Here is a 24,837-nt window from a genome sequence, read left to right on the forward strand (position 1 = left end):
TTAAATTGAGACTTACTGTACAATTCTCTCAATCGTTCGAATGGGAATGAAAAGTCACTGAATCCCATATAAATGCACTTCAAAATTGAATATTAAATATTACCTTCATAGGTATAATATTTATAAAATAAAATAAACCCTTAAATTAAGGAATTCCAATAAGAGATAAATCATCACTCGTATTTTTTGGAACATTTGCACTTAATATACGAACAAACTTAGTATTCCACTAAGGAAACAACGATACATAAAATCGTGCTCTACATCGATTCGTATAAACATTAAGTGAAATTTAACTTCCTTTAATCTCTAAGGAAAAATACTGACAGGATCAATTAATTTCAAAATAAAATGTTCCTTTTAAATAGTACAACTAAAAAACTTGAGAAGATGAAAGTACTATTCATAAAAATCTCTACGAAATATTGTACTACTGTAACAAAACTGATAAATGTGTAACAACTTAACGCTAGTTAATCTTTGCAAACAGATTGAAGATTACCTCAAGAAAACTAATAAAAGGATAAAATTTTCTTAGATTAATAATCCTTTAATTAAATTTATAACTTAATATTTCAAACAAAAGTATTCACCTTCAATTCTTTGTAAAAGCAAGTCGGACTCATAGCCTACGACATAAGGCTGTGACGTCATCAATGGACGAGATGTTTACCTTTCGTCCTATGCTTTTGTGAGGTTTAAAATAGGTCGAAAAACCTTTAAATCTTACCTTTCAAGTTATAAATACATGATCACAGTTCAAATAAAACAAAAAGCGAAAGCCTAAACTCAAAAAACGTTAATACATCACCAAATAACGTCCAGAGTAAAAAGCGAGAGAGAATTTCCAATAGAACCGACGGCCATGCCGGCAGGGAAAAATCTGAAGGGGTTGGGTATAGTTCTACCTGTTGTACTGTGAGGGCGCTAGTGTACACCTGGCATATCTGCGATAGCTGCGCAAGATTTTGGGAATTTCCTGCCGAGGCGTCAGGGACGCTAGCCATTCTTATATAACCAGCGGGTAAGTTTTATATTTAAAATTTAGGTTTTTCAAAATTGTTTTAAGTGTTTACTGCACCTCAAGTTGTCTTGACTTTCATATTGTTTAATGATCATAATTACATACTGCAGTGTTCTTTCTTTAAGGGTATGGAAAGTTCACTACAGGTTACGGAGTAGAGTTCCTCATGTAGAGTACTAAATTCTTCAAGTACTCAGATCCTAATGCAGCGAAATCCTTGCTGTTCCACATTCCTAGCTGTTCTATTAGACATCTAGATTGCGAGGTACTGAATAACACATGGTACATAATCTGGATCCTTATATCACTCCCTTTACTAATTTAGCACTGATAAGCAACATCGTTTTTATTTTGGGAGATGGCCTTTCACATCATTGAGACTGAAAATTTCTTTTACTTTAATCCAATCTTTATAAGAAAAATGTTGGTGATGTATCACCTAAATAATTATAAAACATAGCCTTCCGGGTGACAGTGCATCTTATGCCTTAATTGGGTAAATTCTTGCGCTAGTGCTTTCACTATCCTTACGAGTCTAGATATACAGTAAAGTTTATTATTGCTGGAATGATGAGAGATAATGACATGCCTCACTCCCCTCTCTGGCACTCGGCCAGTGAGGACCACACAAGAAAAGGAAAAATCTTTAGCGTGTAATGAGGTGGGGCAGCCATAGCTCCTAGACCAGCTATGAACTGATAAATGTTTAATTCACAAGACAGTAATGCATCACTATTATTCGAGAGGTGCTGTTACATAGGTAATGTTTTTTGTCCATGAGCCTCACCATATACATAGCAATAATGTGCCAGTTAATAAACAATGAGGTGCCTGTTAAGTGCTCCTAAAATCTTGTGATAAAACTACCTAACAATCCTCTCAATTCATTGATGCCTTTAAGATGTTGCAACTTGCATCAGATTAATGTTACCTAACTTCGTTATAGATTTTATTATAATCGCGCCTTTGAATCCATCATCACAACTAATAAACGAATGTGTTTATATGCAGGGTTTATAAGCTAATTTACTCATTGCTATATTGGGGTAATAATTTTGGAAGTATTATTGAAATACCTTCCTTTGCAGTTATTCTAGATAGCATTATTTTAGAAGAGAAGGCTAGTTTCCTTGATTATAGAGGTAATGATGATACTACCATTATTCCAGCCTTTGTGTTCACTACAGCCTTTTTAGCTAGTTTTTGTTATATTAGGAAATTAATGCCTATACAGTAGCTCCTTTAGTGCTGGCTCATAAATCCATTTAATTTTAATTTCAATGAAGTTTCAGGCCTTACCTGCATTGTAAACACTAACCCGGCTCCTCAAGTGGTAACCTGTGGTTTGTATGTGATTTTCACTATAATTTAGTTATAAACAGTATCGACAAGATTTGAGTTCTCATCAAGCCTTGAATTCTGTATTTACTTTGCCCTTTACAGTGATAACATAGATCTCCAACATTTCTTGTCCATATTGTAGACAGCTGGGTGCCAATGTTGGTCAAAATTTTTTAGTAACCCTCTCATGAAATGAGATACTGTACCTTTACTTATCATTTGCACTATTTAATAATCAATTTGGAAACAATCATAAATATCATTTAGATCAAATACTATCATTTCAAGACAATTTACAGTCCAGCATTTTAAATATAGGAGCTGTTAGTAAACCATCTCGAGTCCATATTTCAAACTATTTTGAGATGGTTTTTAAAAGTAACCCAGACTAGGTTAGAAAATCTTGGCTATGGTGTATCGCTTTTAACCAAATTAATCCTCTCCACCCCCTTCATTAGCATCCCACCTCTAGTAGTGGGTGGGAGTCGGCAACATGATCATCAGGGGAGGTTTACAGAAATTAACAAAATTTTAATAATCAAATTTCACATTTCTATACTGCCTGATGTTCATATACATGCTCCCCCTCCTCTCTACTGCCTCGGGGTATCAAGAGGATGGGGATAATTTAACTTAAAGAGACAAAGGAGACTCGCATGTCAGTTACCACTCACTACTAAAATGTTCATTCCTTTCCCTTTGCTAAGGAAATATGTTTATTGAATGAAAAGAAAATGGAAAAATTTTATACAAGTTTAAAATTTTATAGGTAAATGTTGATTAAATTGAGGTTCTGGAGAAGAACAAATATGAACACACCAGGCGAGTATAAGTAAATTTATAAGTAATTTTTGTAATAAATTGTTTTTTCTCTACAATTCTTAGAACTCTGAAGAATGTTATTCTATGATGTAACATGTAACTTCACATTATCTCATTAACAGAGAGCAGTCTGCTTCAATGTACAGTTAAGATCTTGATTTTCGTTATTTAATTATTATTATGGACTAAAGGAAATAATCAAATCAATTCAAAATATACAGTAAACTCTACTGCACTTCAACATACAATAATCAGCTTACTACTGGCACAATGTCTAAATCTAATAGAAATTGCAATGTAAGCAAGCTCAGGAGGATTTTTTTGTCTTGAGAAACAGTCATAAATGCTAAAATAAGTCAAGTCACTCCTATAAGTATGTTTGCAATCTTGTCTTCTTAATGTGATGGCAAACCTGTCCGACTGAGAAACAAGTTTTATCATTGGGAATCTAATTTTAATTCTTTAAGGTTCTTCAATCCAAAGACACCAGTTGCATATAGAACTAAACCTGTCATTTTCACACGAGTATTTTTCCATGTAATAGGTCAAGCCAATAACAAAAATAAACCATCTTCAACATTTATTCTTAATTGTTCCAAAAACTGATCACAAGTTCACCATGTAAATGACTGCAACTTTAATGCCAATGTATCTACAGTGTAAGACTTTTGCAGTAGTACATGATGGGGTAACTAATAAATAAATATATTTTCCAGGACCAAATAATTTTTCTTTTTCATCAACTACCACAACACGGAGGCAGCCACCGACGCTACAGAATGAATGAAGGCGTGTTGATAGTACATAAACAAAATGTGACCTAAAGTGACTAGTCATGAAATGAGTACAATCAAAAGGAGATTTCTATATTTAATATAAAACTACCAAGGATATATTTTCCATTCTGATAAAAACTTGATTAAAAACAGTTTTGAAGTTTAAATATGGAGACTAAGAAAATTAAAGGTAAAGCCATAAGTAATATTATTTTAAACAGATTTTGTTTATGTACAAACAACAAAGTCCATGTGGAGTTACAGAGACAATTCTCAGACTATTATCTTCCATTACATACAAAAAATAATTATAATCATAAAATTATTAACAATTCTAATGTGTTGTATGTAGTCTGAGAATCTCTCTTAACACCTCTTCATCAACCGAATAGATACAGTAGTGTATATATCTATATATATATATATAAATAATGTACTCAGTTTAAGGCTATGTTACATATGGAATAATACTTATTTCTAATTTACTAAACACCAGCCCCACTTGACAGCATCTACTGGTCACTGGTTTGATCAACATCATTATTACCAGTATTGCTTTCTTTTTATAGAGTTCCCATCAATGTGAAGTGTGACCAACAGAGTTATATTACAGGAATAGCATTGCTTAAGGCAGGCATTACTTTACATGAAAATGGGAGACAGCCTGTAATTCCAAATCTTCATATTTTTCCTGCATAAATCAGTTTCACCAATAAACTATTTTAAGCCTAAAATGCTCTATACTGTACTTTGGGTTATGTTATCATCAACAGGCTTTCAAAAAAATACTTTGGCCATTAAGGCTGAAAGGTATTATTCTAAGGCGTCATGTGTTTATGGCAAGAAGCAAGCAGTTATTATCTGTGCTTCGGCCTTATTAAATTAATCCCTCCAATAGGTATATAGTCTTTTAACTCTCTTCATTTTTGACAATGTTGCTAATACATTTACAGGCTGCAAACATGGGTATTGGATCCCACTGATTTGCACCATGATTTAAAAATTATAACTATGTGTCTATTTCTCACAAACTGGAATGCACACACAGTATCATCACAATACCTACATATTCACTGCAGACATCCTCACCTATTTACAACTACTCATTTCTTTTAACAGATATGAGTAACACCTAGAATAATTTCAAGTTGCAAATGCTACTCCAAACCAGAAACTGGAGCAGCATCTGCTCGGGAGATTCATTCGTGAAACAATTAAATCGTGGCTACGTTCTACATATGTTCAACTGAAAGTAAATAATCGACTCTACAATGAAACTAAAGTAATTACCTTCCATTTTTAAAATAAATATAAATCATGTTCATACAGTCTAGAGCCTTTGTTCTTATCAATTCTGCAAGATTTGTTTCCCCCTGATGCATTAAAATAAAAATCTTTCAGTGAACATATTCAGTAGCCAGATGTAGATCTACTCATGGATGTCCAAGTTGCTCCATTGAAAACTTGACTTTAAGGCAAGTAAAACGGATATATTCAGTAATTGACTTGAATAAGTATTGAGTGCTGAGTATATTTCATACCTGTCTTAAAAGTTAAAATGGATCTGAACTCGGTCCAAGTCCATAATACCTCTATCCCAATAATCACACTTTACAAAGGATAACTAAAAGAATAAATATATTACAAAAGATCAACCACTCTTTAATATTTTACTACGCATCCCACAAGGCTGAACTTTTGGTTTGTAAACACTGGAATGTACAATTTATATTACATATTTGTAAATTAATTACTAAAACTTAAATTTCTTACTATAATACATCATACTCATAGGTATGTGTCACTTTAACTGGACATATGGAAACGGCAGTAACTATTTTTTATCTGGAACACTGGTTTTCAGTCCACACAAAACATTTGGACATCCAACGATTCACAAAGATGCCGGACTTCATCTCAACTGTCTACATGATGAGAAAATGCATTCTCTAGTGGCAATATCATACTGTACATGGGTATATCTTTTTTACAGTTCATTCTAAAACATCACAGTTCTAAATGTATAAGTGAAAAATAATACATGCATTTGGTATGACAACAATCACCTCTACTAACACACTAAATCATTTTTCGTATGTTCCCAGTCAACATAACATGAGGCAACAGTAACAAAAAGAAGAAGCCACAACATCGAACAGTGGTGACCATGAAAAGCAATGTTGGCTCATTGCCTTATTATGCCCTTATTATGACCAATCTGGAAATAAGAGCAACTATATTAAAAATGGGAGAAAATATACAAATATATATATATTCATTTATGTATATAATTATATATACATACATATATAATTATATATATACATATATAATTATATATATACATACATATATAATTATATATATACATATATAATTATATATATACATACATATATAATCATATATATACATACATATATAATTATATATACACACACACACATATATATATATATATATATATATATATATATATATATATATATATATATATATATATATATATAATTATAAACAATATATACATACATATATAATTATATATACCGGTATATACATATATATAACTATATATACCTATACATATATATAATTATATATATACATATATATAATTATATATATACATATATATATCATTATATATATACATATATATATCATTATATATATACATACATATATATCATTATATATATACATATATATAATTATATATACACATATATTTATAATTATATATACATATATATTATATATATACATATATATAGAATTATATATATACATACATATACTGTATTATATATATATATATATATATATATATATATATATATATATATATATATATATATATATATATATATATATATATATATATATATATATATCATTTTTGGGCTCAAGCCATGTTGTCCTAATGGAAGTTCCTATAAGTAGCTTCCTAAGGGATATATGTACTACAGTGATATTCCCAGAGAATTTTACCTTTAGGTCTCCAGAATTCTAACTCCTGGCGCGAATATCCTCATATTTTCTCTCAAGGATATCGCATAATATCAGAGGATGTATTCTTGACACGCCACATAGCAATCTGCACCCCTAATAGCGTTTACGCTTCGAGGGGAAAAGTGGCAGAATAGAAGGGGAGCCGTATCAAGGTTACCCAAGTTCTCATACTACTATTGAGTATCACAACAGTGCCATATCCAAGATGGCGAACATTCCTAATTTTGTAGCGAATTCGCACGGTCGTGTTCTCTGTTAATCTGACATCTTCGATCGATTTTCAAGGATTGTTATCATGCAATCTCCAGCTTCTTTCGCCTCTGGAAAGTTGATTATTGAATCTTTACAATACAGTATGTGTATTTTAGTTCCTGTCTCAGTGAAATTAGAGTAATTTATTGTGATTAGGAGCTAGGCCTGTTACCGGAGGCGCCATGGGCGATGTCGTTCGTTGGGCATGTGTTATTTAGTTAGTAGAACGACATTCCCGGTTTTAATAGCATTAATAATTTAATTATGAAAGCTATTTAGGCATTTTATATGTGTAAAGATATTTATATGCATAATTTTCCTTTTTCTGTGTCGATCGTATATGTCAGAGTTTCGGTAATTTAGGTAACCAAGATCTCACCTTGCCTAGGTAACCTAACCTAGGTAACCTAACCTAGGTAACCTAACCTAGGCAACATACACTTCGACATTCCCCGGTTACCCTCGTGTATTGGTTATCAATTCATTGGAGATTGATATCTCCTAGAATTATTATATAACCGATGCTCGTCTCTAATAGAGATTTAAGGGTAATCTCTCTTCCCTCCAAGTGTAGCCATAGGCTACAACCCTAATGGCTAGGCCTTGAATTTTTAATTCAGGCATGACTAGCCTAGGGTTTTCTGTCTCGTCTCTTAACACCATATGGCAAGTTTTGGGACTATCAGAACCTCAGGGTATATAGTCTTTTGCCGGCAGACGGCCGGCAGGGTGAATAGTCATTCCCCTCCCGGCTAGGCTGCCAGCATAGGAGGCTAGCCCTCCCTAGGCTACACCTGAAGTGGTGGTATGATGCCGCCACCTTCTCCCTGGGGCCTAATAGACTAGTCCTATGCTCACAGACCCTAGGTTGAAGAGTGGTATACTTATGAGGCCTAGGATGGCGCAGCACTGGAATTCTGTTTCTCCCTTGTTGAGAGGAGGCGGCGCTGCTGCTGTCCCCTTAACTGTATTGGCACACCCTAGGCTGGAGAATAGAAGATTCTCCTGCCGCCTGGGATGGCGCCGAGACTGAAACATAATTTCTTCAAGGTGTTTAGGTCCGGCGACATTGCCGGCTCCTACCACACCTAATATAGGACACTTTTCCTCCCCCTCTGTTCTTTTATGATGGCCGAGCCATTATCCTTCTTGAGCCGGCGTCCTGCAACGTTACCGTTGCCGGTGGGTTGCCGGGGCTGGCCAGACACTCTCTACAGCTGTTGTCCGGCTGCCTGCGGCTATGCCAGCTGCAGGCAGCCATGACAACTGCCGGCAGCCATGTTGGATGCTGGCGACCATGTGTCTTACAAACTGCTGGCGGCTATGACGGCTGCCGGCGGCGATACATGCTGCTGGTAGCCATGTCATTTGTCGGCAGCCATGATGGCTGTGAGTGGGAAGTCCCTTCTGTCACCAAGGTTCTTCAGTTCTCCCTTGGACTGCTAGCCACAAGTTCTATTATCGGAGTACCGCCGGCCAGGTCGGCACAGATAGGTGCTGACTCAGCCGGCAGCATGCCGACTGTACTGGTGCTACCGGAGGCTAGCTTGCAGTGTATGGGCAGGATCTGCCGTCAATAGTACTGTGGCTGGATGGAAGCCTGAATGTTACATTCTCCCCTTCCATTTGAACCTTCTTTCTGGAGAAAGGCAGTAAAATTAGACTTTACATCCTTAATTACTGTATACATACACAGTAATAGGTAGCCTTCCCTCCATGTTATCTCTCTCTCTTTTAGCTAGCAGGCTGGATGTGCCGGCAAGAACTAGCTATGCTGGCGACATGCCAGCTGAACTACAGTAGATGTTTATACAGGAAGTCAGTATGTTTGCAGTATAGGATATACTGCAGATAGAAAAACTACTGTATATTTTATACTAGTACAGTAGTTATTTCCAATATATCTTGGGTATCCCTACCCGGGTATTTGCTGAGCCCAATCCTATATTGAAAGAATATAATTTCTTCAATATTCTGATTAGAAATCAGTTTTCAGATTACCCTACAATATTAAATACTTTATGGGCTGGGGTGTTACACTCCTAACCCTTAAAGGGTAGAACCCTTATTCTCGAGTCTCCCTGATCAGGAAACTATGATTTAATATTGTAAAGGAGGCCACAGCAAACAGGTTGGGTGGGATACACAAATATATGTCTCTTATTTTTCCTAGTCCAGTTGGCGTCATGCCAGCTGGACCGTGCCGTCAGATGCTTGCCACAAAGGCAGCACACTGGCTGAACTACATTATATATAATTATACAGTAGCCAGAAATTTGCAACATAGTATATACTGCAAATAGAAAACTATAGTATGATTATACAGTAGTTATTTCTAACATATCTTGGGTACCCTTGTGCAAGCTTCTGCTGGTACCGCTCCCATATTGAAAGAATAGTATTTCTTCAATATTCTGATTAAGAAATCAGTCATCCTTACCCCACAGTATTAAGAATGAAAAGGGACACTGATTTATACACTTCTCTACCCCTAGGGGTTAGAACCCTTTGGGTTGGAGTTCCCTTGATAGAGGAATCTTCTTATAATTAATACTGAGGGGAGGTAACAGCATTTGCTTGCAGGGGATACACAAGTATGTCTCCCAGTATCCCTTTATAGTTTACTATCCTAAGCTATTTGTTAAAAGATGACTTTTGTATATTGCTTATCAGTGAGATAATCAATTGTATACTCATTCGGTTTTCCTTTCTTTACAGGAGGAACACCAGATGACATGTGTTGCAGTCTTCTGCAAGATCAAGAGTAAGTGTTTTTACGGTCATAATACATGCAGGTTTCATGCCCCCTGCAATATTTCCGAATCCCTACATTAATGGAACCCGCAGGTTTGCAATGTATGTCGGACTTTAATGTCCGAGGGTTTCGAGAATCCCAAGTCGATAGAGACTAGGGATGCAGCTCGTTACAAATTACACAACTGGGCGAGAGGTTTCCAGAACATCTCTCCGGGACCTTACCTACCTAATGATAGGATGCGTAAGCTACTATTTCCGAAAGCAAGTAAGGAAATAGTGGTGCCCCAGGCACGATTTACATCTCCCGACAGCCAGATAGCCTTTGGGAAGGAGGGCAGGAAACGCCCACGGGAAGAAAGGGAGAATGTTGTGTCGGAATTGTTTCCATCTATGCCAGCTCTAGAGCCATCGATATCGACATCTTCACCTTCTACCCCTCTATTAGATGGAATGGACCAATTATGGACCCAAGTGAAAAATCTAATAGAAAACTTTTGCATACAAGACAAAAATTAGGAAGCGAAATGCAAGATAGAGCCTTGTAAAGCTGCACATGTCGCTCCCCAGGGGTCATACAAACGACCCATAGATCAAGACCTTCCGACATGCTCCAAAACTAATCCCTGGAACTTTGCGGAGCTGATGCCAATTTTAAATGGCAAACTCTACATCTCGGAGAAGACGGGTGCTGTTCCTTTGGACAAAATCCAGTTTTGGTCAAACTTTGATGCTTTCCCTAATTGTTTCGTTCGACTGAAGTCTGAACCAATGTCAAGAAAAGGAACGGAATCGAAGGAGGTCTAGATTCTCGACCATGATAAGGCACAGGCTATCCTGTCAAGTAGCCTGAAAAAGGCGGGTTACTCGGTATCGAAGGTATTCACACTAGGTAACAGGCACCCTTCCTTTCTTGCTCCTGCTTCAATTTCATTCCCCTTTATGGGAAAGACATTTAAATCTGTTGCCAATGCAGTGGAGGCAGGTAGACCAGGAGGAGGACTGGAAGGAAGCCCATTTAACCTTTTCAGTAAGAAGACTAGATGCGGATGTCGCCAGTCGACAGTTCAACGAAAATCTCCCTAAATTATCCGAATTTCTCTTGTATAATGAACAAGAGACAAAGGAGAGACTTGCAGCCTCCCTATCCCTACAAAACTACATAGAGTTGTGTTCAACCAATTAAGGTACCCCAGACATGCTCATGGTCTTAGCCAAAATACATATGGCTACCTTAGTAAAAGACCTTTATGCCTTTATGAAGGCTAGGAGAGCATGTAGGGAGTTTGTGTTTACTGCTGCAACAGTGAAACATGAAACAAGGAAGCTAATATCTTCCTACATCTGGGGTAAAGACCTCTTCCCACACGAGGTAGTTAGAAAAGTGATTAAGAACGCCTTCACAGAGAACATAGGAATTCTCCAAAAGTGGGGCATCCTTTCGAAGAGAAAGTCTTCCACGGTTGTGGGTCCCCACCCTAAAAGGAAGACGGAAAAGACTGGAAATATATATCGGGCTGTTCAACAACATCCCAAGGTTGCAGTGACCGCAGTGTCACAGGCAGGTGGTCTTGAATATAAACCTACTGATCATTCGAAGCAGAGAGATGCTTCTGGTAGGAGGGAGGTTCCTTTAGGATCACTGGACCTTCGATCCTTGGGTCCAAGGCCTGATCAAGATGGAAATAAGATGGGAGGTAGAAATGTCTCCGCCATCATTTCCTCAACTCTTCCTACAATCCAAAACCCTCCTGAAGGAGTATACCTAAGAGCTCTAGAGCATACAGCTAGTAAGGAAACAATAGTCCATCTTATTCCAGGGAAGGCTGTTTGGTGTTCACGAGAAGGACTCAAGACGACTCAGAGTCATTCTGAACTTGTCGCCACTCAACAAGTTCAAATAAAACAGCGAGTCCAGAATGTTAATCCTTCTGAACATGAGGACCCTGTTTCAAAAAGGGGTGTTCGTAGTCTTGTCAGACCTGAAAGTTGTCTATTAGCAACTTCCAGTCAATCACCCCCTCCCCTCCTATCTAGGATTCAAGTTACAGAAGGTAACATATATCCTAAGAAAGATACTTGTCGGACAAGACACAGTCCTAAATATCTTCACAGGATTGGCAGACAGTGTCAAGCAAAAATCAAGCCTAGAAAAGGTTCAGGCAACAATGTACCTGAACGAGAGGCTGGGGTGGGCAGCACCCGAAGTGGCTGGTCTATGAACATCCACGGAAATTATACGATTCCCAGAACATCGCGGCTGCAAGATAAGTTTCAAGAAGTCTCGATTCTCTAAAACTCAAAGGTTTCAATGGCTAAAAAACCATTGAAGCCTGTGGTCACACCAACTCTCCTTTCCCTTGCGAATGTAAAAGGAGATTGCAAGGTCGGTCAAGAGACTCTGGTAATCAGTCAGATTTCCAAGATGCTAACAAGGAGGAGCTCTGAAGTCTCTCCAGTTCGCAATAGAGACAGACCCAGTGCTAAGAGCACTGCTGAAAGATGCCTTAAGAGTCTAGAGCAGATACGCATCAAATGCTCGAAGAGATCTAAAAAGACCGGTATCGGCCCTTCTTTAATCGCTTCCCTAACAAAGGTCAAAGACCGAAGTCCCAAGACCAGGTTGGTCCTGTCATGAGTGGGGAAACACTCTCCACGCAGATCAGACTTCCTACGGCTGATCTAGGACACCGAAGCGGTAATGAGACGTTGCAATCGACAATGCTAGAGAACGTCTCATACAGTCCAGGTGACGTTATCCATCCCTTCCTTAAAGGGATGGCACCTGTAAGCAGTTCATGTACAACTGATCCGCAATGTGACAGTGGATGCTCTACTTGGGCTCAAGCCGATAGAGTTAGAATGGTCCACAGACGCAGACCTATTCTATCCCAGATGGGAACAAGTCCCCGAACTGCAGATCGACCTCTTCATCACGAGCGTCTTCAAGAAACTACCTGCTGAAGGTCCTCAACATGCTGAGATCCTTCCAGGGAGGAGTAGCTCTGTTGGCTCCCAAGTAGCCCAAGAGCAATCAGTCCTCTTTAGTGAAGGAACTGAGGCTGAGGCTGGCCCTAGTTCTGAACACAGGACTATTTCAGAAGGTTCAGAAGTTAATTGCCTTTGATTTATCACAGAGAATCCGAACCCTTCATATCATGATTTTCTTGCCCTAGCGGTTAGGAAAAGATGTGGGATCTCAGAAGGCAATATAGAATTCCTAGAAGAATACAAGTCTAAGTCAACTAGAAGACAATACGAGTTTTCTTGGAAAAAGTGGGTTGCTTTTTTAAAAGCAAAAGGACTGAAAGAAATTTCAATGAACTTCTGTCTGTCCTTCTTTGTCCACCTTCATAATCAAGGTCTGGCAGCCAACACGATAACTACGTGCAAGTCAGCCTTGACTAGACCTTTTCTATATGCCTTTCAAGTGGATCTGGCGAATGAAATCTTTAACAAGATCCCGAAGGCATGTGCAAGGCTTAGGCCTGCAGCACCACCAAAGCCCATCTCTCGGTCTTTGGACAAGGTCCTACATTATGCCTCATCTGTGAACAATGAAGATTGTTCCCTTAAGGATCTAACCCAAAAGGTTATTTTTATGTTCGCTATAGCCTCCGGGGCTAGAGTTAGTGAAATAGTGGCCCTATCTAGAGATGAGGGCCACATTCAGTTCACAGAAGTGGGAGAACTGAATCTCTTCCCTGATCCAACCTTTCTTGCTAAGAATGAGCTACCCACTAAGAGGTGGGGTCCCTGGAGAATCTGCCCTCTGATGGAAGATCTCTCTCTATGTCCTGTAGTGTGTCTAAAGGTCTATCTTCGTAGAACTTCAGACTTCAGGGGAGGACAGCTCTTTAAAGGAGAAACCTCTGGATCAAACTTATCCTTAAAACAATTAAGGGCGAAGCTCACCTACTTTATTCGTAGAGCAGATCCTGACACTACTCCCGCAGGTCATGATCCGAGAAAAATTGCTTCATCACGGAATTTCTTTCAGTATATGGACTTTGAGCGTCTTCGTTCATACACCGGATGGAAATCATCCAGTGTGTTTTACAAACACTATGCGAAACAGGTCCATGAACTAAAGTACTATGTAGTAGCGGCAGGTAGCGTATTAAAACCTGCCCCCTAATTACTGTCATAAACAATTAATAGGGACCTTGAATGTCCTCGCTCATATACTGGATGGGGATCATCCAGAGTGTTCTGCAAACACTATGCTAAACAGGTCCATGAACTGAAGCATTATCTGGTGGCGGCGGGTAGTGTATTTAAACCTGCCGTCTAATTCTGCGATGAACAGCTAATTGACTGGGACTATTAATTAAAGGGAGAAGGGGTCATCACTTTTCGTATGACCTCCTTTGAATGAGTGTTACCATGGTGACACTAACTCTGTTAAAAACCCCAGGTGTGGAATTATACAGATAGCACTAGTGTCGATAGAAGGCAACCGGTACACAAAACACGTAGAAAAATTTTATTATAAAATTTTTCTTCAATCTGAGAGTGGCACTCATCATTTCTTTCCTTTCAAGAAAGAAATATAATTTCTGTATATGTTACAGGTATAATTCCGTTATCATGCTACATTAGTTTTACCTGTTAATTCATTTAGTCATTTATTAGAAATAAATGTCTATTAGAATGTAATTGCGTCCTAATTCGCCCGACAATTGCATATTTAAAATGCCAGAGTTCTTTAACTTACTGAAGTAAGTATTCTTCATATAATTGTATGCTTGCAAACAATGGATATAAGAGATACTGATATTGATTCGGCAATATATACAAACTATGAGACTGTTTGTATATTCAGTGCATACTTATGTTTGTTCATACAATATATGCTAACCTTGAGGCCCCTTTTCTACTGTCTAGAATGACTTCCCTGTAGGGGGCAGGAAGCACTAACATCGTTTATGATTAGTGATGATGACGGATAATGGTAACGTCATTTGTCTCAATTGGTCCAAATGACCATAGAAATGTTGTCCCAAGGTTAAGGTACTGATGAAAATCCACAAATACATTAATGCTCTGGTACGCTTCCATCAGGACGACATGGCTTGAGCCAAAAAAACAGATTTTGAGCGAAGCGAAAAATCTATTTTTGGGTGAGATGGCCATGTCGTCCTGATGGACCCACCCTTCTTTTCTAATAGAAAAGATCTTCACAGTATCCCTTCCCAAAGTACTGTATCTGTAGCATCATGCTCAATGCTACAAGGAATGTTCGCCATCTTGGCGCAGTTGTGATACTCAATAGTAGTATGAGAACTTGGGTAACCTTGATACGGCTCCCCTTCTATTCTGCCACTTTTCCCCTCGAAGCGTAAATGCTATTAGGGGTGCAGATTGCTATGTGGCGTGTCAAGAATACGTCCTCTGATATTATGCAATATCCTCGAGAAAATATAAGGATATTCGCACCAGGAGTTAGAATTCTGGAGACCTAAGGGTAAAATTCTCTGGGAATATCACTGTAGTACATTTATCCCTTAGGAAGCTACTTATAGGAACTTCTATCAGGACGACATGGCCATCTCACCAAAAAATAGATTTTTCGCTTCGCTCAAAATCCATTTTATATATATATATATTATATATATATATATATATATATATATATATATATATATATATATATATATATATATATTAGATCAATTCCTTTCTCAAGATCACAAGCAAAAAACAATTTAACTGAAAATGTCAATTTCTATTTAATTTTTGTGCAGCATTTACTGTAATTAACAACCAAAATAAAATCTCTTGACTAAAAACTGCAACAAATACCTGCATGAACAGTATTGATCTTTCTTGATTTCATTAGACTTTACTTAGTATAACGGATTTATTTCAGATTCAGATTTTACCCACTTCTTTTTCCTACCTGCACTGTTACAGGGCACCGAATGGATCAAAACTAGTTGGTTGCGCAGGCTGAGCAGCTGGCTGAGCTCCAGCGGGGAAAGTTCCAGGCATTCCACCAGTGGCCATAGGCATTCCTTGCTGAAGTGTACAATCAAATCTTTAATGTTAATCGATAAAATATATTACATTGTTTTAAAATAAGTTCTTAAAGATATATAAACTTTGATTTTTAACATTCACTGATATTTCTATTACCCAAACCCATGAAAATTGAAGGGCAAAAGAACTTAAGGAGGGATCATTAGGGTCATACCAATGCAAGACTTAAAAACTTTGTCTCATAGATTTAGTTAAACTTTTATTAATAATAAATAAAAACTACAATGTTGAGAAAAAATTTCCAAAAATTTTTCTATTTTTTGTTCACCTGATGTTTGTATTACTACTTCTCCAGAAGCACAGGTTATTGGTGGTTACCTCAATATTTAATTTAATTTTCCCATTTTCTTTCCTCTTAATAGAAATACGACTCGTAAACCTCTAGTGATTGATGGAAGAAGCAAACTACCACGGGTTCTTCTTATTCAGTTAGGTTGAAAGTATTTCCTGTTCCTTGACATCACATGTCAGTGGAGAGGAAGGTGAACATGTATATAAAAATTAGGTGAGGATACAAAATAAATGTAGAGTAATTAAAATTCTAGACTCTATTAGTCTAGATTAATGGAAACTTTCACAAAATATAACTTGAAATATGCAACTGGGGATTTTTTTTTCCAACAATATAGTATTTGAACTACTGAAAAAGGAAAACTATAAATTAAACTCAAAAAGCTTAAAAAAAAACCACATCGGCAGCATCTACTATATGATCTAGAACCCAAAAAATCTCTAAAAAAAAGCCATGATTCTTCATAATATGTCCAGCAAACACCAACAGAGTAAGCTATTGAACAAACACCAAAATTCTTTCCAAAGAAACATTCCTTTAAAATTTAAGAGATGTATTTTTACTTTTAGTAACTAGAATCTTAATCTCCAAGGCTCGATTAAAATTTGAATCCAATTCTTGGCAAATTTTTGTTACCAAACTTTCAACTAGATATGAAACTGCATTTTTTGGACAGAGGATCAATTGGAATTCTAATCCCACAAAGCAAATTAGACACACTACCTGTAATGTCAATAGAATGTCCAACAATTAAAAAGAACATTTTCCAATGAAATGCTTCCCACCATTTCCAAAGAAAGGAGAATTGCAACAGTATCAGTCTTAAAATAATCTAGCTCTGAAGGCAAAAAAAAAAAAAAAAAAAAAAAAAACCACCATCTAAAGTTCCCAAACCCTAACTTAACGATAGTAATTGTAGTTCATTATGCATTCAGCTGAAGTCAATGCTACTAGAAAAAAAAAGGTTTACTGTGAAATCTATAAGTGAAAGGTTTTCCAAACATTTAAAATCAAAGTTTCTAGATATTGTAAGGGTAAAGATGTCTGGTTTCAGTTTCATCAGAATAGATGCTTACCAGAACATCAGCTGGGCAACTGCAAATCCCCACTGTGGTGCATCCCAACCACAGCAGTGGGCTCCACAGTAAACAGCTTAAACTCATGGTGGCAGGCTGGGATACATGCGAATGCTAGACAAATACATTACCACTGTACAAGCCACATCCAAATTTAAGAAAAGAGACCTGATTACTGGAGGCCCTTTAATACTGGCAGGCTTAAGCCCCTTCCACAAATGGGACATTGCGCAGCAGGCAGACACTATTACCAATTTTGTGGTATGGGTGGCAATCACGACTGTAGATGACGTCGTAGATAAGAAAACCACGGGCAAACCATCTAAGTACCTATGCCGGTTGTTGAGGCACTGGATGGGAGCCTGACTATGGATCACATTGCCTGGCACAGCTCTGACTACACACTTCCTGGTGTCTGGCCCAAGTCATACGTTCACCTTCACCTGCCTGTGCCTACTGCCTGCCTTAGACTGTTTGATCTGCATTTGCCGCTCAAGTGGAAGAGGCTTTAGACATTTGCTTCAATACATGAAAAGGAAAGGTCTAATACCAGATGCTTCAGCATCAAATTAAGTATTGATCTCTATTCTATAAAGGCTGAGATAGAAAATTTTCACAATAGGAGACATTTAAAAATTCTAACAAGATAATCCTAACTGGTTTTAGCCACATACATTCTTAGACTGACACCATTGAAAATAAACATAAGTGTCCTCAATACAGAATAATGGAAGGCTGTTGCTGTCTTAGACATTTTGTCACATAGTTCATTACTGTAACTATGTGCTAAAATTTTGAGTTGCTTTAACTGCCACCACCATTTTGGTAACTAATTTGATTTATCAACGAGTTCCAATTATTAGTTATGAAATACAAAGGAAAATTAACTTTGTGGCATCTATAACTATGATTAGAATAGCATAATCTCATGGAGATTATATATTGGATTACATAGTAAATATTAATACATTTAATTGTAACTGCATCTAGTCTACTCACTTATGTTAGTTGAACCCCAAACAGCTTTCTTTAATTGTAGCCTATTAGTTATAGCCTTGGCAAGGTTGGGCTAAAGCCAGGACTAGCTTAGTTATTAAGCTGTATTACAGCAGTTTTATAACCTGGATAACTATGTAGTTGATTGTTAAATCGATAGCCTATTAATTAGACCGTATTCTCACATACGTAAATTAATACTAAATATTTTAGAAAATTATTTCTCCCTTCTTCCAAATGGGTATATGACCAAGAGATGAGAAGGCTGGCTGGGTAGCCATCCCTTCTTATATGTAGTTCTCCTTCCATTTTCTTCTGATTTGGGTATTGAAGGGAAAGAAGAGAGGTATTATAGAATCAGATATTGTTACTTGAATCTCTTCCTATTTTTCAGATATTGTTATTTATATCTCTTCCTATTTTAAGACATGGCAGGGTTCTTCTGTAATTGTTCTCATAATCTACAGTGAGACTCGTAACGGTAATAAAAGCACAATTGTTAACATTTAACCCGCTAACAAACCCACGATGAACTAGTATCTGACCTTGCAAGCAGACAAAACACAGTCACCCAAAATGTGATGCAACTGATCAGCTTGGCAGAAGCATCAACAATTAAACAGCTAAAAGAAATGCTTAACAGTATTTACTTTGGTGAGAGGAAGGATATAAGGATCCTGACAACCAACTCAATCTTCTGCCTCGCAATCTAGATGGCTACAAGAGAAACTAGGAATGCAGGAATAGAAGAATCCAGCAGCACAAGGATCTTGAGTAAATAAGAAAACTTAGCTTCTATGAGAGGATCTCAATTCTCTAAGGTTCATTTCTCCCTTGCCTACACTTACACCAATTAGTCTGGCCTATTCTTTACATATTCTCCTCTATCCTCATACACCTGACAACACTAAGATTACCAAATAATTCTTCTTTGTAATTTTTTAAAGGCTACTTCCCACTTGATAAGTGTAAAAGAGACACTAGCTATGGAAAGCAGCTCTTCTAGGAGAAGGATACTCCAAAATAAAACCATTGTTCTCTAGTTTTGGGTAGTACCATAGTCTTCCACTGTCTTGGGGGTAATGTTCTCTTGCTTGAAGGTACACTCGGGCACACTTATTCTACCTTATTTGAAAGTTTTTATTGTTTATATAAGAGATTTATTTTGATTTTGTTACTGTTCTTAAGATACTTTATTTTAATTATTAATTACACTTGTAGTTTATTTCCTTATTTCTTTTTCTCACTGGGCTATTTTCCCTGTTGGAGCCCTTGGGCTTATAGCATCCTGCTTTTCCAACTACGTTTGCAGCTTAGCAAGTACAGTAATACCTCGGTTCTCGACCATAATTCATTCAGGAATTGTGGTCGAGAATAGATTTGTTCGAATACCGAAACAATTTTCCCAATAAGAGGATGTAAACTAAACTCATTCGTTCCACAGCACCAGATAAATGTTTACTTTCTAAAACAAAATATGGAACTATGTAAAATGTGTATATAAACTATTAAAACTAAATACTAAAACTATGTACATAATGAAGTAACTTTAAACCCTTTTGGTATCATTTGCTTACCTCTGTAACTGCGGTGTGATGGCATACGGGAATGGAGGTGGAAGGAAGGAAGGGGAGAAAGTTACAGCTTTGAAGGGGAGTACCCTACCATGAAAGCAGTGGGTAACATGCCTTCAGGAGTTATTTCCCTTCTCTGCCTCTTTTGCTCTTTTCTTAAATTAAAAACTTATCCATCGTAAGCTGTTTTTTCTTTGTTGTGCTATTCTCCTGAAGTGGGACATGACACACACTTTAAAAATGTTCACGGAACGATTTGCCACAACTGTATCCGGGTGATATTTCTCAACAAAATGCTACAGTTCACCCCATTTTCCACCAATTTCATTGATTAAGGCACTCAGAACCTCCTCCCTTACTTCATCCTCTTCTAGTGAAAGGTCTTCTACCATATCGTTCTGCTGCTGTTGTTGCAGATGTAACAACCTCCCAAAATTTTCCCTAAGGTCAAAATCTCATCAATGACAGCATCTGATTCAGCCTGAAACCCCTCAAAATCTCTCTTTGGTACACATTCTGACAACAGTTTCCTCTATGCAAAATTTAACATACGGTACGTTACAGCACTCCCTGCACTATAAACAAGATTCACACAGCTCAAGATACTAGTGTTTTTTTCAAGAATTCTTGAAGTGTTAGCTGTGTGTCATGTCCCTTCGAAACACTTTTGGAAAAGGGCTTTGGTCTACAGTTTTTTTAAATTCAAAATGACCTATGGTCCATGGGCTGGAGAATCGGCAGCATGAATTTAACTTTGATGAAACTGAATTCATCAACTAATTCATCCTCTAAACCTGGGGGGTGAGCAGGCGCTTGTCCATGATTAACAGGCATTTTATTGGCAAATTTTTGCCGCAAGATATTCCTTCACTTGGGGGGCAAACACTTCACCCACTCATTGAAAAACTGTCTGGTCCTAATGCCTTTGTGTTTGCCCGCCACATGGCAGGCAATTTACTTTTTATTATGCTGTTCTTTATAAAGAATTGGGGGTGGTCTGAATGATAGATGAGCAAAGGTTTTATTTTATAGTCCCCGCTAGCATTTGCACACTAAAGAGTGAGCCTATCCTTCATAGGCTTGTGTCCGGGCAGTGATTTTTCCTCCTTTGTAATGTACGTACTGGCCGGCATTCTTTTCCAGAATAACCCAGTCTCATCACAATTGAAAACCTGTTGAGGAAGAAACTGTTCTTCCTTTACATAAGCATTAAATTCTTTAACAAAGCTTTCAGCTTCAGCTTTGTTCGAACTTGCTGCCTCGCCATATCTTGTTACACGATGTATGCCAGTTCCGTTTTTGAATTTTTCGAACCAATCTCTGCTGGCTTTAAATGTAAATGTTTCACTTTCGGCACTTGTACTAGGCATTTTCTTTTCAAGGTCATCGTAAATTTGTAAAGCTTTTTCACAAAGCTTTCACTGATGAATATTAGTAGCACCTTTTCCATTTCCTCCATTACCTACGACCTTTGCTTCGTTATCAAAGTCACACCTTTTGCAACATTATCTGCCTTTATTACTTCTTTATTCTTGAGGAAAGTTGAAATCGTTAATTTTGAGGTCCCATACTGTGCAGCGAGATCCAAAACACTAACGCCATTTTAAAATTAGGCAATTATTTCCTTTTTGAGTTCAATTGTCATTCTTACTGTCTTCATCTTCTATCTCTGTTCACTTCTGGCTTTCTTTGGACCCATTATGAATGCTCAGTTAACAAAAAAACACAAAAATTCATATTAGCACAATGTAATACACAATTTTGTCTTCCTTCGATGGTAGGCTGGCTCAAACTGACGCTATGAAGTTGGCAAGGATGCTGTTTTGGACCGGTTCGGGTCAACTCGGCTGGTCGAGTTCTGAAAATTTTTTCGAATTTGGAGACATTTTGAACTCAAATTTTTTGGTCGAATACCGATTTGTGTAAGTACCGAGGTTCCACAGTAATAATAATAAAAATAATAATAATAATAATACTGAATGAAATTAGGACCACTAGCACCAACTATGAAAATCGGGTGGTAGGCAAATAGACATGTAAGCAAGACAACCTTTGCAAGATATGATTCACTAGCATCCTGAGATTAAGAAAGGAAGCTAAATAAGTCGAGAGCTTTTAAGGCACACCACTAACAAAACATGGCTGGTTAAATGAGGATTAGGCGAGTCACATCATCATGAACTCCGCTTTAAACAACTAACCTAGGCTTCTCTGGATTTCCCCTTGAACTAAAAAAGTTCCATAAGTATGAAACCTACTTTTCCTCAGAGGAATAGCAAGGAATTGCACTCTTTAACAAGTTACTTAAAACAGAAATCTTAACAAATCCAGCGGGGAAGACAACTTAAAACACAATAAAACTCATTACAATCTGGAAAAGGATATGTCTATCAATCACCGATGCGATGGAAAATCTGAATAATAAAGAATCCCTGGTGCCTCGCTTCTTTCCATTACCTGCTAGTGTCTCATTACTTAACTAGAGTATGTATCTATTGAAAGTATAGATAATAGGAAATATTCTTTTATTGAATTTTGAAGGTAAATATTGCAAAACTAAGCTTCTGGAGGAGCAATATGAACATCAGAAGAGGTTCATGAAATCATTAGATTTTGGTTCAACAACCAAGAGACTTTATATCAATATAAGGGTTTCTATAGGAACTGTAGAGAGGAGAGATCTTTAGGACTTAGGTTGAATTTCTAACACTTGTTAACCAATAATTACAGACTTTGATAACTATGTTCTAAACTTATAGCATATTCAATGATAATTATAGACAATAATGAAGTATTTAAAATAATGCTAAGCAATCAAAGAAAATCAACTCTACCTTTGTAGTGTATTAAAATTTTCATATGATTCCCTTGTTTTTAGTTAATTATCTTTACATCAATATTAAAGGTTTTTACTTTTCATCCAAATACTTCCAGATTATTTACTTTATCATTCCAAGACATTCAAGTAAATTTTAATGCAATATATATAGATTTTTTCTAGTTAAACATTCATTGCCATTTAGAAACCCTTCAAGAGGTAAAAGTTTTTCATTAGTAACATACAATTTTCCATACCATAACCTTTCAGACAAAAAAAATACCCTGTTGGGTAAAAAATCAATTAATTATCCCGATTTGAATACAGTACTGCCAAACTTTAAAGATAAATTTTCAAGGTTTTTTAAAAAAAAGAAGTGAACGTAAGTTGTAAGACTGCATACATCAAATATCAAGATTAAAATGGAATTTGGGGATTTTTTTTACTTTAAATTGAACATAGTTGTATAAAGAGGATGAACCTGTACCAACCGTGTATCACACAATCGTACATAGTAGTGACATTTCTTTTTTTCTGTATATATTATGCTTTGTATCTTCGCTCTCCCCTAGCACTAATAGGGACCTGAAATAACATGTCTGTTTTTTCTCACCGTTAACTGTTACCAGCACTGGTTGTCAGTTGAACATGAAAGCAACTGAGTAACTTTATTACAGAACATCCATTTATATATACATAAACTCCAGGCAAAAAGGACATAAAAACATAACAGGCAATTTCATGTTCAACCGACACCGGTGCTGTTAACAGTTAACGGTGAGAAAAACAGACATGTTATTTCAGGTCCCTATCAGTGCGAGGGGAGAGCGAAGATACAAAGCCTAATACTGTACATACAAAAAAAAAAAAAAAAGGCCGTTACTGTGTACGATCGTGTGACACACGGTTGGTACAAACCCTTCTTTTCTATAAAAGTTTTATCATTATTACTACACATTCTTGGTGGGTATTGAACTACCATATTATAGAGTGAGATGCCTGGTTTAATAACTATTACGGATATGCTAACCTTGAGAAATAGGGGCTTAAATGTGGAAAAGGAATATATCAGATTTTTACTTGAAATAAATACACAACTATGAGCTATGGCTCGAAGTCTATTCTTTAGCTAAAATCTAATTCAATTTAACTAAGAGAAACCCTTTCCGACATAACTCGAGATTGTACATGATGAGCTACCCTCAATTCTGCACTCTTTCATGAAAGCATAACATCCTCTGGTTTCAAAGTAAATACTGTAAATAGATACTGTATGTTTTACCTTTAAAAATATTGGCTAATACAGATAGAAATAAAATAAATTTAACTTACCACAGGCTGCATGCCAGTCATTGGCATTCCAGCAGGCCACTGGCCTGGCTGTGCTGCAGGCATGGGCTGGCCAGGCATAGGCTGTCCAGGCATGGGTTGCCCAGGCATTGGTGCTCGATAACCAGCACCCATTGCAGTCGTTGGGGCAGCAGGAGTCCAACCAGCACCACCGGTCTTACACTGAGTTTTTGGAGAATTCCACTGACCTCTACCCAGTAGGTAAATAAGGATGTAATTACTAAAATCCTCTCTATCTTCAAAGTAACTATAAACTAAAACTCTCAATGATTAAAATACTACATGACACATGAGACTAATGGGAGTACTGTATTCACATACTTTTTATAATCATTAAAACCTACTTTTTATCATTACAGATTCAATGCAATGAAAAAGTTCTTGGGTTATAATGGTTTTGATTTACAATGTTTTATGGATATAACACAGTGCACACATAAAGGAATTGTATTATTTTTTTATTACTTTCATTTTATCATTCTATATATCCTCTACTTGTTTTTTAGTCCTAGTTATACTTCCATGTTTTATAGTACGTTTTATGTCTTAGATTATAAATTTACTACTGCATTATCATACATGAATGACTTCAGTGGTTTGCAGTATTATATTTAGATGCTCAAATTTGCATCAAAACTAATGATACAACACATTTCAAGAATAGATCTCCTTTGTAACCCAAGGACCTACTGTATTTTATGTTCT

At 36.8% G+C, this 24,837-nt stretch overlaps 1 long non-coding RNA gene across 1 annotated transcript; it reads right to left on the minus strand.

The window, feature by feature from the left end:
• Nucleotides 1-3,754: 3,754 nt before the first annotated feature.
• LOC137653566 (uncharacterized) lies at nt 3,755-24,348 on the minus strand. Its single transcript, XR_011046517.1, has 3 exons — nt 24,115-24,348; nt 15,887-16,005; nt 3,755-6,181 (listed from the first exon to the last, which is right to left on the minus strand). It is a non-coding gene; the product is annotated as an uncharacterized lncRNA (long non-coding RNA).
• Between the last annotated feature and the right edge of the window lie 489 nt (nt 24,349-24,837).

The sequence above is a fragment of the Palaemon carinicauda genome, chromosome 14 (genome assembly GCF_036898095.1).
Source record: "Palaemon carinicauda isolate YSFRI2023 chromosome 14, ASM3689809v2, whole genome shotgun sequence".
Taxonomy (NCBI): domain Eukaryota; kingdom Metazoa; phylum Arthropoda; class Malacostraca; order Decapoda; family Palaemonidae; genus Palaemon; species Palaemon carinicauda.